We start from the raw sequence: 16,855 nt of genomic DNA, 5'->3' as shown, positions 1-16,855 counted from the left end.
TATAGGCTCAGGAACAAGGAGATGAAGGCTGCTCTGAGGAAGATCCTGAGGACTGCCCAAGGTATTCATAAAATACAAAGAGCCAAATTCTTCTCTCAAACGCAACTGATCTCAAGACATGAGTGATATATTTGTCGACAAATTCATTAACTTTTATTAAGAAACTACTATAATGAGGGCCCATTATCATCCTAAGCAAGATGCAGTAATGTTATTTAAGAATGTTTTAACTAACAAGTGAATGCAACTGTGTTGAAGTTAGTATCAAGTAAATGAAATGATATGTATGTAAGTCAATCAGTCTCTATATGTAATTCAATTTCTAAAGAGAAGGTAGAAGCATGCTGTGCATTGCTGAGTTGAATTAACTAATATACATGTAGTAGAGATCATAGATTGCTTTGGGGATTAACACTCCAAACCAGTAGTTCTCCACTAACACGCACTGATTGATAAAGAAGTCTCGAATTTGAAGGAAGTCGCCGTGCCAGAGTGTAGCATGTGACTTGACTTTAAGGAAACAGAATAATAGCCGTGGCTGGACGGTAGTGATTGTTTAGGGTGTACAAGACAAGAATTAGGAATTTAAAGGTATTACTAACTTAGAATATAGCAAATAAAAGAGCTAAACATAAGAACCGGGGCACTACTCAGGGCATAACCCACTTTCGGGTAAATCCCATTTGAGTAACAGCTTCCGGTACTACTTGTAGTTTAGTGTTAGTACTGTGTGACTGTTTTTAAACTGCCATAAGCATCCTTAATACTAATACGACTTCTACTGCGTTTCTGTTGCCATTTTTTTTTTTTTCAAACATGGCTCTTCAACACATACTTTAAAAGAATCATAGTATGAAATGCAATTTTTACCAAATTGTAATTTGTAGTCTTCAAGAAGTCAATTCCTCTACAAAGTGAGGTGCCGCATCAATTGGGTTTTGTTTCATGAACAATCTGGGTTGAGAATACTTTCTGAAGATTAAAAGGCAGGATTTTTGAGTTCGGGGAAAGAAGTGGTTATCTTTCTTCTACTTCACAAAAGAAACAAAGAGCTGGACAATTGCCTGAAAGGTACGTCATATTGGAAGAAAATATGAACAATTTAGGACTTCGTGCACATGAACTACAACAGTAGATTTACAGTGCCGATGGCTTTAACACCGATTTTCATTCACGAAGGTTAAGGAATGTTTGTGACAATTCCATTCGTCTTTCATAATCACAGAAGAAAAAGGAAAAAGAAGAGATTCTTAATAAAACAGTGTGTTGATTGTGATAAAGGTGGAAGTGCCCGTTATTTGTTATTGCCTTTATTCTTGACCAACGTTTTCTCACCGATCTTAAATTCCACCTCATATTGTTTCTTTTTTGTATCATCAATATACGATTACATGAGCAGCATTGTGGTTACTAGATTCCTCCCATTATCAAGTCCCCACCACATACGCCATTACAGTCACTCTCCATCAGCATAGTAAGATGCTACAGAGCAGAGTCACTACTTGTATTCTCTGTGCCATGCGGTCTTCCCCTCCCCACCCCCACATTACCTGTGCTAATCACAACGCCCTTTATTCCCTTCTCCCATACTTCCCACCCACCACCACACCCAGTCCTTTTCTCTTTGACAACTGTTAGTCCATTCTTGGGTTCTGTGAGTTTGCTATTTTGTTCTTTCAGTTTTCCCTTTGTTCTTATGCTCCACAGATGAGTGAAAAATCATTTGGCACTTCTCTTTCTCTGCTTGGCTTATTTTATTTCACTGAGCATAAATAATAGCCTCCCGCTCCATTCATGTTGTTGCAAATGTGTAGGATTCGTTCTCTTCTTACGGCTGAAGAATATTCCATTGTGTATATAGACCACTTCTTCTTTATCCATACACCTACTGATGGACACTTAGGTGGCTTCCATTTCTTGGCTACTGTAAATAGTGCTGCGATAAACATAGGGGTGCATATGTCTTTTTGAAACTGGGCTCCTGCGTTCTTAGGGTAAATTCCTAGGAGTGGAATTCCTGGGTCAAATGGTATTTTTTTTTTTTTTATTTCTGGTCTTTTGAGGAATCTCCACACCGCTTTCCGCAATGGTTGAACTACTTTACATTCCCACCAGCAGTGTAGGAGGGTTCCCCTTTCTCTGCATCCTAACCAACACTTGTTGTTCCCATTCTTTTCCATGTTGGCCGTACTAACTGGTGTGAGGTGGTATCTCACTGTGGTTTTAATTTGCATTCCCTGATGATCAGTGATGTGGAGCATCTTTTCATGTGCCTGTTGGCCATCTGAATTCCTTCTTTGGAGAAGTGCCTGTTCGGATCCTCCACCCATTTTTTAATAGGGTTATTTGCTTTTCGGGTGTTGAGGCATGTGAGTTGTTGATGTATTTTGGATGTTAACCCCTTGTTGGATATGTCATTTACAAATATATTCTCCCATGCTGATGGACACCTTTTTGTTCCGCTGATGGCGTCCCCTGCTGTAAAGGAGATTTTAGCATGATGTAGTCGCCTTTGTTCCTTTTTTAGTTTGCTTCCCTTGCCCGAGGACACGCGTCCAGGAAAAAGTTGCTCATGTTTATATTCAAGAGATTTTTGCCTATGTTTTCTTCTAAGAGCTTTATGGTTTCATGACTTACATTCAGGTCCTTGATCCATTTTGAGTTTACTTTCCTGTATGAGGTTAGACAGTAATCCAGTTTCATTCTCTTACATGTAGCTGTACAGTTTTGCCCCACACCAGCTGTTGGAGAGGCTGTCAATTCCCCATTGTATATGCATGGCTCCTTTATCATATAATAATTAACCATATATGTTTGGGTGAACATCTGGACTCTCTATTGTGTTCCACTGGTCTGTGCCAGTACCAAAGTGTCTTGATTACGGTGGCTTTGTAGTAGAGCTTGAAGTTGGGAAGTGAGATCCCCCTGCTTTATTCTTCCTTCTCAGGATTGCTTTGGCTATTCGGGGGTCTTTGGTGGTTCCACGTGAATTTTAGACATATTTGTTCCAGTTTGTTGAAGAATGCTGTTGGTACTTTGGTAGGGATACTGCATTGAATCTGTAGATTTCTTTAGGCAGGATGGCCATTTTGACAATATTAATTCTTCCTAGCCAAGAGCATGGAATGAATTTCCATTTGTTAGTGTCCTCTTTAATTTCCCTTAAGAGTGTCTTGTAGATTTCCAGGTATAGGTCTTTCACTTCCTTCGTTAGGTTTCCAGGTATAGGTCTTTCACTTCCTTCGTTAGGTTTCCAGGTATAGGTCTTTCACTTCCTTCGTTAGGTTTACTCCTAGGTATTTTATTCTTTTTGATGCAATTGTAAATGGAATTGTTTTCCTGATTTCTCTTTCTGCTCATTCATCATTAGTGTACACGAATGCAACAGATTTCTGTGTATTAATGTTGTATCCCACAGCTTTGCTGAGTTCACATACTAGATCTAGTAGTTTTGGAGTGGATTCTTTAGGGTTTTTTTATATACAGTATCATGTCATCTGCAAACAGGGACAGTTTAACTTCTTCCTTACCAATATGAATGCCTTTTGTTCCTTTGTGTCGTCTGATTGCCGTGGCTAGGACCTCAAGAACTAGGTCGTATAAAAGTGGGGAGAGTGGGCATCCTTTTCTTGTTCCTGGTCTTAAGGGGAAAGCTTTCAGCTTCTCGCTTTTATGCATAATGTTGGCTGTGGGTTTGTCATATATGGCCTTTATTATGTTGAGGGACTTGCCCTCTATACCCATTTTGCTGAGAGTTTTCCTCATGAACGGATGTCGAATTTTGTCGAATGCTCTTTCAGCATCTATGGAGATGACCGTGTGGTTTTTGCCCTTCTTTTCATTGATGTGGTAGTCGATGTTGATGAATTTTCAAATGTAGCACCATCCTTGCATGCCTGGGAGGAATCCCACTTGATCGTGGTGGATGATACTTCTGATCGATCTTTGAATTCGGTTTGCTAATATTTTCTTGAATATTTTTGCATCTATGTTCATCATGAATATTGGTCGATAATTTTCTTTTATTTATTTTTTCCGTGTGTTTGCATGGTTTGGATATTAGAGTGATGTTGGCCACATAGAATGAGTTTGGGAGTATTTCCACCTCTTCTACTTTTAGAAAGACTTTAAGGAGGATGGGTATTAGGTCTTCACTAAATGTTTGATAAAATTCAGCAGTGAAACCTTCTGGTCCAGGGATTTGGTTCTTGGGTAGTTTTCTGATTACCGATTCAACTTCATTACTGGTAATTGGTCTGTTTAGATTTTCTGTTTCTTACTAGGTCAGTCTAGGAAGTCGTATTTTTCTAGAAAGTTGCCCATTTCCTCTAGGTTTTCCAGTTTGCTAGAATATAATTAATTTTTCATAGTATTCTCTCATAATACTTGTATTTCTGTGGTGTCCGTAGTGACTTTCCTTCTCTCATTTCTGATTCTGTGTATGTGTGTCGACTCTCTTTTTCTCTTGATAAGTCTGGCTTGGGGTTTATCTATTTTGCTTATTTTCTCATAGAACCAGCTCCTGCTTTCATTCATTCTTCCTATTGTTTGATTCTTCTCGATTTTATTTATTTCCGCTCTAACCCTTATCATGCCCATCCTTCTACTGACTTTGGGCCTCATTTGTTCCTCTTTTCCTAGTTTCATTAATTGTGAGTTTAGATTGTTCATTTGGGCTTGTTCTTCTTTTCTGAGATAGGCCTGTATTGCAATATGCTTCCCTCTTAGCACTCTCTTCGCTGCGTCCCACAGATTTTGCAGGGTTGAATTATCGTTGTCACTTGTCTCCATACATTGCTTGACCTCTGTTTTTATTTGGTCATCGATCCATTGGTTATTAAGGTGCGTGCTGTTAAGCCTCCATGTGTTTCTAAGGCTCTTTTCATGTTCTTTGCATAATTTATTTCTAGGTTCATACTCTCGTCTTCTGAGAAGGTGGTTGGTACAATTTCAATCTTTTTGAATTTACTGAGTCTCTTTTTATGGCCTAGTGTATGATCTATACATGAAAATGTTCCATGTGAACTTGAGAAGAATGTGTATTCTGCTGCTTTTGGGTGTGGAGTCCTGTAGATGACTGCTAGATCCATCTGTTCGAATGTGTTATTCAGTGCCTCTGTCTCCTTACTTATTTTCTGTCTGGCTGACCTGTCCTTTGGAGTGAGTGGTGTGTTGACGTCTCCTAAAATGAATGCATTGCATTGTATTTCCCCCTTTGATTCTGTTAAGTATTTGTTACACATACGTTGGTGATCCTGTGTTGGGTGCATAGATATTTATAACGGTTATATCCTCTTGTTGGACTGACTGCTTTATCGTTATATGATGTCCTTCTTCATCTCCGGTTATTTTCCTTGTTTTGAAGTCTATTTTGTCTGATACAAGTTCTGCAACTCCTGCTTTTCTCTCCCCACGAATTGCATGAAATCTCTTTTTTCCATCCCTTCAGTATCAGTCTGTGTATGTCTTTGGGTGTGAAGTGAGTCTCTTGTACGCAGCATATAGATGGGCCTTGTTATTTGATCCATTCAGTGACTCTATGTCTTTTGATAGTGCATTCAGTGCATTTACATTTAGGGTGATTATCGATAGGAATGTATTTATTGCCATTGCAGGCTTTAGGTTTGTAGCTACCAAAGGTTCAAGGGTTATTTCTTTACTATCTAACAGTCTAATTTAACTTGCTTAGTGCTCTATTACAAACAGAAACTAAAGGTTCTTTTCTTTTTCCTCGTTTTTCTTCCTCGTCCATTCTTCAAATATTAGCTAGCATATTCTGTACTCATTCCCTACCCCTTGATTCAATTTGGGGGTAGCTGATTTCATTTCCCATCTGCTTAGTTGTTGTTCTACTTTGCTGTGCTTTTATTTCCACTGGTGACAGCTATTTAGCCCTAGGAATACTTCTATCTGCGGCAGGCCATCCAAAATGAACTGTAAAGGTGGTTTTCGGGACATAAATTCTCTCAGTTTCTGCTTCTCTGAAAATTGTTTTAATCCCACCTTCAAATTTAAATGATAACCTTTCCGGGTAGGCTATTCTTGGTTCAAGGCCCTTCTGCTTCATTGCGTTACATACATCAAGTCACTCCCTGCTGGCCTGTAAGGTTTCTATTGAGAAGTCTGATGATAGCCTGATGGGTTTTCCTTTGTATGTGATCTTTTTCCTCTCTAGCTGCTTTCAAAACTCTATCCTCGCCCTCGATCTTTGCCATTTTAAGTACTATATGTCTTGGTGTTGTCTTCCTTCGGTCCCTTGTGTTGGGAGATCTGTGAATCTCCATGGCCTGAGAGACTATTATCTCCTTCCCCAGACTGGGGAAGTTTTCAGCAATTACCTCCTCATGACACTTTCTATCCCTTTTTCTCTGTCTTCTTCTTCTGGTAGTCTTCAAATATGAATACGGTTCCGTTTGGATTCATCACACAGTTCACTCACTATTCTTTCATTCCTAGAGATCCTTTTTTCTCTCTGTGCCTGTTTCTTTGTATTCCTCGTCTCTAGTTTCTATTCTCTTCACCAACTCTTCTACTACATCTAATCTGCCTTTAAATCCCTCCTTTGTATGTTTCGTTTCAGACATGGAATTTCTTAATGATTGAACCTCCATCCTAAATTCATCCCTGAGTAATTAAAATGGCAAAGATCAAGGATAAGGACAGACTATTGAAAACAGCCACAGAGAGAAATAAGATCACATACAAAAGACATGCCATCAGGCTAACTTCTTCTCAGCAGAAACATTACAGGCCAGAAGGGAGTGGCATGATGTATTTAATGCAATAAAGCACAATGGCCTAAAACCAAGAATACCTTATCCAGCAAGATTACCATTTAAATTTGAAGGAGGGATTAAACAACTTCCAGATAAGCAAAAGCTGAGAGAATTTACCTTCCACAAACCATCTCTACATTGTATTTTGGAGGGACTGCTGTAGATGGAAGTGTTCCTAAGGTCTAATAGCTGTCACTAGAGGTAAGAAAAGCACAGTAAAGAAAGTAGAACAGCTAATTACTAAGAAAATGCAAAATTAAATTTACTGTCCCCAAAGCCAACCGAAGAATAGACAAAGAGTACAGAATATAACACCTAATACATGAGGAATGGAGGAAGAAGAAAAAGGAGAAAAAGAAAAGAACCTTTGGATTGTGTTTACGATAGCATATTAAGTTTAAGTTACGTTAGACTCTTAGATAGTAAGGAAGTTAACCTTGAACCTTTGGTAACCAAGAATCTAAAGTCCGCAATGGCAATAAGTGCATAACTATCGATAATCACCCTAAATGTAAATGGACTGAATGTACCAACCGGAAGACATAGAGTCATTGAATGGATAAAAAAACAAGACCCATCTATATGCTACCTGCGAGAGACTCACTTGAAACCCAAAGACATACACAGACTAAAAGTGAAGGGATGGAAAAATATATTTCATGCAACTAACAAGGAGAAAAAAAATCAGGAGTTGCGGTACTTGTATCAGGCAAAATAGACTTCAAAACAAAGAAAGTCACAACCGATAAAGAAGGACATTACATAATGATAAAGGGGTCAATCCAATAAGAGGAAATAAACATTATAAATACCTATGCTCCCAACACAGGAGCACCTACAAATGTGAACCCATTACAAACAGAATTAAAAGGGGAAATAGAATACAATGCATTCATTCTAGGAGACTTCAACACTCCAGTAACTCTGAGGGACAGATCAACAAGACAGAAAATAAGTAAGGACATACAGGCATTGAACAACACATTAGAACAGATGGACCTAACATACATCTACAGAACTCAACACCCAAAAGCAGCAGAATACACATTCTTCTCAAGTGCACCTGGAACGTTTTCAAGAATAGATCATAGACTAGACCACAGCAACAGCCTTGGCAAATTCAAAAAGATTGAAATTGTACCAACCAGTTTCTCAGACCAGAAAGGTATGAAACTAGAAATAAATGCTGCAAAGAAAATGAAATATCCCACAAATACATGGAGGTTTCACAGTATGCTCCTAAATAACCAATGGATCAATGACCAAATAAAAACATAGATCCTGCAATATATGGAGACAAATGACAATAATTCAAGAGCACAAACTCTGTGGGATGCGGCCAAGGGCATGCTGAGAGGAAAGTATATTGCAACACAGGCCCACCTCAGGAAAGAAGGACAATCCCATATGAGCAGTCTAAACTCACAATTAATGAAACCAGAAAAAGAAGAACAAATGAGGCCCAAAGTCAGTACAAGGAGTGACACAATAAAGATTGGAGCAGAAATAAATAAAATTGAGAAGACTAAAACAATAGAAAGAATCAATGAAAGCAAGAGCTAGTTCTTCGAGAAGATAAACAAAATAGATAAACCCCTAGCCAAACTTAACAAGGAAGGAAAGAGAGTCTGCCCACATAAACAGAATCAGAAATGAGAAAGGAAAAGAATCCCTATGGACACCAGAGAAATGCAGAGAATTATTAGAGAATACCATGAAAAATTATGTGGTAACAAACTGGATAACCTAGAAGAAATGGACAACTTTCTAGAAAAACACAACCTTCCAACGCTGACCAAAGAGGAAACAGAAAATCTGAACAGACCAATTGCCAGCAACGAAATTGAACTGGTAATCAGAAAAACTACCCAAGAACAAAACTCCTGGACCAGATGGCTTCACCATTGAATTTAATCAAACATTTAGGGAAGACCTAATACTCATCCCCCTTAAAGTTTCCCACAGAACAGAAGAGGTGGGAATACTTCCAAAATCATTGTATGAGGCCAGCCCCCATCACTCTAATACCAAAACCAGGCAAAGACACCACAGAAAAAGGAAAATTACAGACCAATATCCCTGATGGACATAGACGCAAAATCACTCAACAAAATATTAGCAAACCAAATTCAAAAATACATCAAAAAGATCATCCATCATGATCAAGTAGGATTTCTTCCGGGGAGGCTAGGATGGTACATTGGAAAATCCATCAACATCCTCAACCACATCAACAAAAAGTAGGACAAAAACCAACACCATTCACGATAAAAAACTCTCAACAAAATGGGTATGGAAGGCAAGTACCTCGACATAATAAAGGCCATATATGACAAACCCACAGCCAACATTATACATAACAGCGAGAAGCTGAAAGCTTTCCCCTTAAGACCAGGAACAAGACAAGGATGCCCAGTGTCCCCACTTCTATTTAACATAGTACTGGAGGTCGTAGCCACGGCCATCAGGCAACACAAAGAAATAAAAGGCATCCAGATCGGCAAGGAAGTAGTTTAACTGTCCCTGTTTGCAAATGCCACGACATTGTAAATAAAAAAACCCTCAGGAATCCACTCCAAAACTACTAGATCTAATATCTGAATTCAGCAAAGTTGCAGGACGCAAAAGTAATACGCAGATTTCTGTGGCATTCCTATACGCTAACAATGAACTAGCAGAGAGAGAAATCAGGAAAACCAATTCCATTCACAATTGCATCAAAAAGAATAAAACACCTAGGAATAAACCTAACCAAGGAACCGAAAGACCTATCCTCTGAAAACTACAAGACGCTCATGAGAGAAATTAAAGAAGATATCAATAAATGGAGACACATCCATGCTCATGGATAGGAAGAATTAATATTGCCAAAATGGCCATCCTGCCTAAAGCAGTCTATAGATTCAATGCAATTCCTATCAAAATCCCAACAGCATCCTTCAACCAACTAGAGAAAATAGGCCTAAAATTCATATGGAACCACAAAAGACCCCGACTAGCCAAAGCAATCGTGAGAAGGAAGAATAAAGCAGGGGGGATTACGCTCCCCCACTTCAAGCTCTAGTACAAAGCCACAGTAATCAAGACAATTCGGTACTGGCACAAGAACAGTCCCATAGACCAGTATGGGAGAATATATTTGTAAGTGACATATCTGACAAGGGGTTAACATCCAAAACATATAAAGAACTTACATGCCTCAACACCCAAAAAGGCAAATAACCCAGAGAACAAATGGCAGAGGCTATGAAGAGACAGTTCTCCAAAGAGAAATTCCGATGGCCAACAAGCACATGAAAAGATGCTCCACATCACTAATCATCAGGGAAATGCAAATTAAAACCACAATGAGATATCACCTCACACCAGTAAGGATGGCCAGCATCGAAAAGACTGAGAACAACAAATGCTGGCGAGGATGCAGAGAAAGGGGAACCCCTCCCCCCCTACACTGCTGGTGGGAATGTAACGTAGTTCAAGACGTTGTGGCAAGCAATACGGAGGTTCCTCAAAACACTAAAAATAGAAATACCATTTGACTCTGGAATCCCACTCCTTGTAATTTACCCAAAGAATACAACTTCTCAGATTCAGAAAGACATATGCACCCTTTTGTTTATTACATCACTTTTTACAATGGCCAAGATACGGAAGCAACCTAAGTGTCCATCTGTAGATGAACGGATAAGGAAGATGTGGTACACATACACAATGCAATACTATCCAGCCATAAGAAAGAAACAAATCCTATCATTTGCAACAACATGGATGGGGCTGGAGGACATTATGCTCAGTGAAATAAGCCAGGCAGAGAAAGACAAGTGCCAAATGATTTCCCTCTTTTGTGGAGTATAACAATGAAGCAAAACTGAAGGAACAAAATGGCAGCAGACTCAGAGACTCCAAGAATGAACTAGAGGTTACCAAAGGGGAGGGGTGTGGGAGGGCAGGTGGGGAGGGAGGGAGAAGGGGATGGAAGTGTATTACGTTTAGTACACATGGTGTGAGGGATCACGGGGAGAACAGTGTAGCACAGACAAGGACATAGTGTATCCTTGGCATCTTGCTGCACTGATGGACAGTGACTGCACTGGGGCATGGGTGGGGACTTGATAATAGGGGAAAATGTAGTACCCACATTGTTTTTTCACGTGAAACCATCATAAGAGTGTATATCAATCATACCTTAATAAAAAAATGTTTTTAAAAAGCTGCCTGTTAGGCTCTCTTTAAAACCCTATTTAAAATGGTAACTCCTCTTCATTTCCAATCTACCCCTCTCACAACACTTCGTTTTCCTCAAATGAAAAATATTAAAATGACTTATTCACTGATTGACTTTTTTTTCTGTTGCTGCCCACACACAGTCTTCAGTTGAAATGTGCTATGCAAGCAGGAATTTGTTTCTATTTCGTTTACCCTGCTATACCCCCAGTGCGGGTGAAGCCCTCAATAAACATTTGTTGAGTAACCCTGTACCAGTCTTAACACTTAAATGTCATGTTTAAAGAGCTATCATAAAATTACAACTGAAATGTCTCTAAAATGACAAATCTGAAAATATGGGTGAGGAAAGAACTCTTTCTCTTTCTTCAAAAATAGAGACAGGGAGTTTTAATGATACGTCTTGCTAGTGCAGCTATGACGACAAGCTTCTTACCATTTACTTTAATGCCCAGGAACCTTCGGCAATGACTGGTTAGTGGAGGCATGAGAAAAGATAAGGACCTAGTTCTGTGCATGCACCATTCCTCAGGGAATAGCAGACATTGGGATTTGAGTACAAAGGAATGAAATTCAAAAACAATCTCATCTGCTGAAGAAATAGTTATATCAGGGGAGAGGGTCCCAAATGTCAAAAGGCCATGATGCAAGGAAATAATATAAACAGTTATGTGCATCTAGGATTTTTATTTTGACTACAAATATGAGCTTTGAAGGCAGCAAGAAACATCTCTCAAAATTCACTCTTTGCAACTCACGGCAGGTGGCATTACCGGATCACCCAATTTTTCACAAGTCCCTCGCATGCTTTTTGCTCCGGGGTAATATTTTCTCCCCACCCCCACCCCCCACCCGCCCTCTGACCTTTCTTCTCCACATGTATCCACATAACTGAAACTCTGCATGCTCTATTGCAAATGCTTAGTTTACCACATAAGTGGATTTACTGGCAAATGCTTTCTTCTTGTTCTGAAAATGTAAGTATCAGAATAAAATTCAGAGACAAGGTTTCAAAATATTAGTCTTTCTCTTATATCCTCAAATCTTGGAAATATTAATGAGTATTATGCACAAGAGGCCTGGAGAGAGTGTATGAAAATGTTTAACTGATAAATTACGGGGGACAGATTTATTATCAGTATCCTGGTGAATTTTGTTGCTTGTTCAATAGACCAAAAAAATGACAAAATTTCTGATTCCACTCTAATATCATATCTCTCCCACCCACATAGTGCAATCTGTTTCACTAATTTAATATGACTTGGTTTCATGGCAAATGACCTGTCCTTAAAGGACAAACCGTTCAGCGTCTGTGTGCTTCCTGTTTCTTGCATTTGCGGGATCTTTGCATTGTGACTTTTAAAGTGTGTGGACCCAAGCGATACTGTTCGGAAAACCCAGATGTGTGGGTATTAATACTGATCTGATTTACCATGGGGTCCCAAGGTCAGTGAAAATGACTAAGATAGCTTGGAGTAGGGCACCAACATATCAGGACACAGGCCAGAGCATGACAGACAAAAATGAAGTGAGTTTTAAAAACTCAGTCAAATTCAGTTATGAAGATAACCACTAAGACCTGTGTGGCAACTAAACGAGCTTTTTCATCAACAAAAGAAACAGCAGAATAGTTTGTGGGCATCCTATAAGTATGTTATTTTTGAAATGTACTCATATCAGCAGCCTCTCACATTAATAGTGATATCATGCTTTTTTTTTTTTTCTCTTTGCCTCTGTGTATTCTGTGTGCTACTTGTGCTGAAGTACAATTTAAATGCTCGTAAGTGAAACGCACTCTGTTTTTCATTCCTAATGAATTTCCAAGATTCACTAACTCTACAATTTGCTGTCTCCAGAAAAGATGACATTTATTATTGCCCACATACTGTACAACAATCTCAGCTGAGAAAGTTACACAACTATTCAGAATAAAAATACTAAGTAATCCTTTTTTGAAAAGTATTCACTATACAATCATAACAAATCAAGAGAGGAATTTTTTGTCTTACAGGCCGAACAAAACACACACACACAGACACACACACACACACACACACAAACGCAAACACGAACCAAAAAAAGTCCCCTCATATAATTTGAGAAATCTGGGACCTGCCCTAATTGCCACCTGAGATGATGTGATTGTTATGGGAAACAGACTGAACTACCAGACTCCATTCAGAAAAGGTGCAGTCCACATAGCCTCATGGGCAATGAGATTATAAACAGCAGTCTTTCCACTTAATGCCAAATGTGGTGACGGCCATGAGTAGGTTTCTAAGGAGACAAGACATAGAAAAAGTTAAGCTTTGATTCAGTAACAACAAACTGGAGAAAGTTCAGGAGCAGGAGGGAGGGAAGCAAGACATTCCATGTCAACAGAAAATGCCTTGAATGGCCACAAATGTACCAGAGGCAAGTATAAAAACAAAAACACTTCAAACACAGAAAGGAGCAATCGAAGCGATTTAGAACACCACACACACAAATCTGAACATGCAAGTGAACTTTACCACCACACTTTTGGAAAAATTGGCCAAGTCTCATCCCATCAACAGTCCAGCCACTCAGAGCAGTGGCTCTCCCTAAGGTCAGGTGCCCCAAACGGCATATCTAGTTCTCACATTCACAAGAGAGGGCATTAAAATTTTCAACCAGGGAAATTTGAATGCCAAAGTGCAGGGCTCTTCCCCATGCTCTGGAGCTGAAGCCACCAGCTGGAGAGAGAGGGAAAGCATTTCCTACACACCAAACTTGTGTGGTCATGTCATACACATCTGTGCCGGAACGAGAGAGGCCCTTCGAGCCATCGCTTTGCAATACCATAAACAAGCACAGAGAGAGGAATATTTGCCCTGCCCCGTCACTGTTCCTCAGTGAGACACCACCTTTTCCAATGTGAGACTTGAGTAGTGCTTCATTTGGCGTTACTATCACTATTACTGATTATGATAAATTAGTTTTACAGAATGCTTTAGAAGAGATTTCATATACACTGATTTGCTTGTACAATACTCTGTACATGGTACGTAGATGAGGTTAACAAATAGAGGTTAAGTGACATATTCAAAGTTACAACTTCTGCACTCCTTATGTGTAAATCCTGTTCCTGACGTAACTGAGAGATTATAATTGAGAGATTACAACAAACCCTGTTTTTTATTTTATTTTTTGCATCTAATTAGAATGAAATCATACTCTTGGGGTATAGGTTGTGAGGATCAGCTTTGTTGTTTTAACAGAAACCTCATTCTGTATTTCTTTATGCAAAAACAAGGTAAGGACATTTGGTGGAAGAGCCAGCAAACCCCACTAGAGTGCAATAGCCGATGTCATCGCCGCGCCCTCCGAACTCATGAACGTGTCCGGCAGAGAAACCACCCACGCCGTCAGCCACTTTATCCTCATGGGCTTTCCCTCCAGGCCCGAAGCGCAGCTCCTCTACTTCGGGCACTTCTCTGCGGCCTACACCCTGACCCTGATGGGGGAACGCGGCCGTTGCCTGCGCTGTGCGGTGGGACCGACGCCTTCACAGCCCGATCGATGTACATCCTCTTGGGGAATTTCTCTCTCCTGGAACTATGTTATGTCACCACCACCACCGTCCCCAACATGTTGGCCAGCTACCCGTCCACAAGCAAGTCCATCTCCTTTGTGAGCTGTCTTGTGCAGTTCTCCTTCTTCTCTTCCGGGTGCGAAGAGGGCTTCTTCCTTTGCATCATGGCCTTTGACAGGCACCTTGCCGTGTGCCGCCCTCCGCGTTACCCGCGCATCATGACCAGACAGCTGTGCACGGGCCTCGTCGTCCTTGGATGGTCGTGTGGGTTCACCCTCCTACCTACCGCCAGTTGTCCTCATTTCTCAGCTGCCCTACCGTGGCCCAAACACCATCAGCCATTTCGTGTGTGATCCTGTCCCACTGATGGTGCTGTCGTGTTCTGATGACACCACCACACAGTTCATTTACTCGACCTTCAATTCTGTTTTCATGATCGGCCCCCTTCTCTTTATCCTTTGCTCCTACGCTCTGGTGACTCTGGCTGTGCTACGGATGCCCTCAGCAGCGGGCAAACGCAAGGCTTTCTCCACTTGTGCTTCTCATCTGGCTGTGGTGATCCTGTTTCTTTGGCTCTGTTACGGTGATGTGCGTTAGTCCCGGATCGGGACACCCAGTGGACATGGAAAAAATCGTTACTTTGTTTTATTCTGTGAAAACACCTCTGTGCATTCCGCTAATATATAGGCTCAGGAACAAGGAGATGAAGGCTGCTCTGAGGAAGATCCTGAGGACTGCCCAAGGTATTCATAAAATACAAAGAGCCAAATTCTTCTCTCAAACGCAACTGATCTCAAGACATGAGTGATATATTTGTCGACAAATTCATTAACTTTTATTAAGAAACTACTATAATGAGGGCCCATTATCATCCTAAGCAAGATGCAGTAATGTTATTTAAGAATGTTTTAACTAACAAGTGAATGCAACTGTGTTGAAGTTAGTATCAAGTAAATGAAATGATATGTATGTAAGTCAATCAGTCTCTATATGTAATTCAATTTCTAAAGAGAAGGTAGAAGCATGCTGTGCATTGCTGAGTTGAATTAACTAATATACATGTAGTAGAGATCATAGATTGCTTTGGGGATTAACACTCCAAACCAGTAGTTCTCCACTAACACGCACTGATTGATAAAGAAGTCTCGAATTTGAAGGAAGTCGCCGTGCCAGAGTGTAGCATGTGACTTGACTTTAAGGAAACAGAATAATAGCCGTGGCTGGACGGTAGTGATTGTTTAGGGTGTACAAGACAAGAATTAGGAATTTAAAGGTATTACTAACTTAGAATATAGCAAATAAAAGAGCTAAACATAAGAACCGGGGCACTACTCAGGGCATAACCCACTTTCGGGTAAATCCCATTTGAGTAACAGCTTCCGGTACTACTTGTAGTTTAGTGTTAGTACTGTGTGACTGTTTTTAAACTGCCATAAGCATCCTTAATACTAATACGACTTCTACTGCGTTTCTGTTGCCATTTTTTTTTTTCAAACATGGCTCTTCAACACATACTTTAAAAGAATCATAGTATGAAATGCAATTTTTACCAAATTGTAATTTGTAGTCTTCAAGAAGTCAATTCCTCTACAAAGTGAGGTGCCGCATCAATTGGGTTTTGTTTCATGAACAATCTGGGTTGAGAATACTTTCTGAAGATTAAAAGGCAGGATTTTTGAGTTCGGGGAAAGAAGTGGTTATCTTTCTTCTACTTCACAAAAGAAACAAAGAGCTGGACAATTGCCTGAAAGGTACGTCATATTGGAAGAAAATATGAACAATTTAGGACTTCGTGCACATGAACTACAACAGTAGATTTACAGTGCCGATGGCTTTAACACCGATTTTCATTCACGAAGGTTAAGGAATGTTTGTGACAATTCCATTCGTCTTTCATAATCACAGAAGAAAAAGGAAAAAGAAGAGATTCTTAATAAAACAGTGTGTTGATTGTGATAAAGGTGGAAGTGCCCGTTATTTGTTATTGCCTTTATTCTTGACCAACGTTTTCTCACCGATCTTAAATTCCACCTCATATTGTTTCTTTTTTGTATCATCAATATACGATTACATGAGCAGCATTGTGGTTACTAGATTCCTCCCATTATCAAGTCCCCACCACATACGCCATTACAGTCACTCTCCATCAGCATAGTAAGATGCTACAGAGCAGAGTCACTACTTGTATTCTCTGTGCCATGCGGTCTTCCCCTCCCCACCCCCACATTACCTGTGCTAATCACAACGCCCTTTATTCCCTTCTCCCATACTTCCCACCCACCACCACACCCAGTCCTTT

General features: G+C 40.0%; 1 pseudogene; it reads left to right on the top strand.

Moving 5' to 3' along the window:
* Positions 1-14,543: 14,543 nt before the first annotated feature.
* On the top strand, positions 14,544-15,181 carry LOC130679434 (olfactory receptor 11G2-like; annotated as a pseudogene).
* The last annotated feature ends 1,674 nt before the right edge of the window (positions 15,182-16,855 follow it).

Source organism: Manis pentadactyla, chromosome 11 (assembly GCF_030020395.1).
Source record: "Manis pentadactyla isolate mManPen7 chromosome 11, mManPen7.hap1, whole genome shotgun sequence".
NCBI classification, from domain to species: domain Eukaryota; kingdom Metazoa; phylum Chordata; class Mammalia; order Pholidota; family Manidae; genus Manis; species Manis pentadactyla.
Note: the sequence above shows the minus strand (reverse complement) of the source record. Positions and strands in the feature narration are given on the sequence as shown.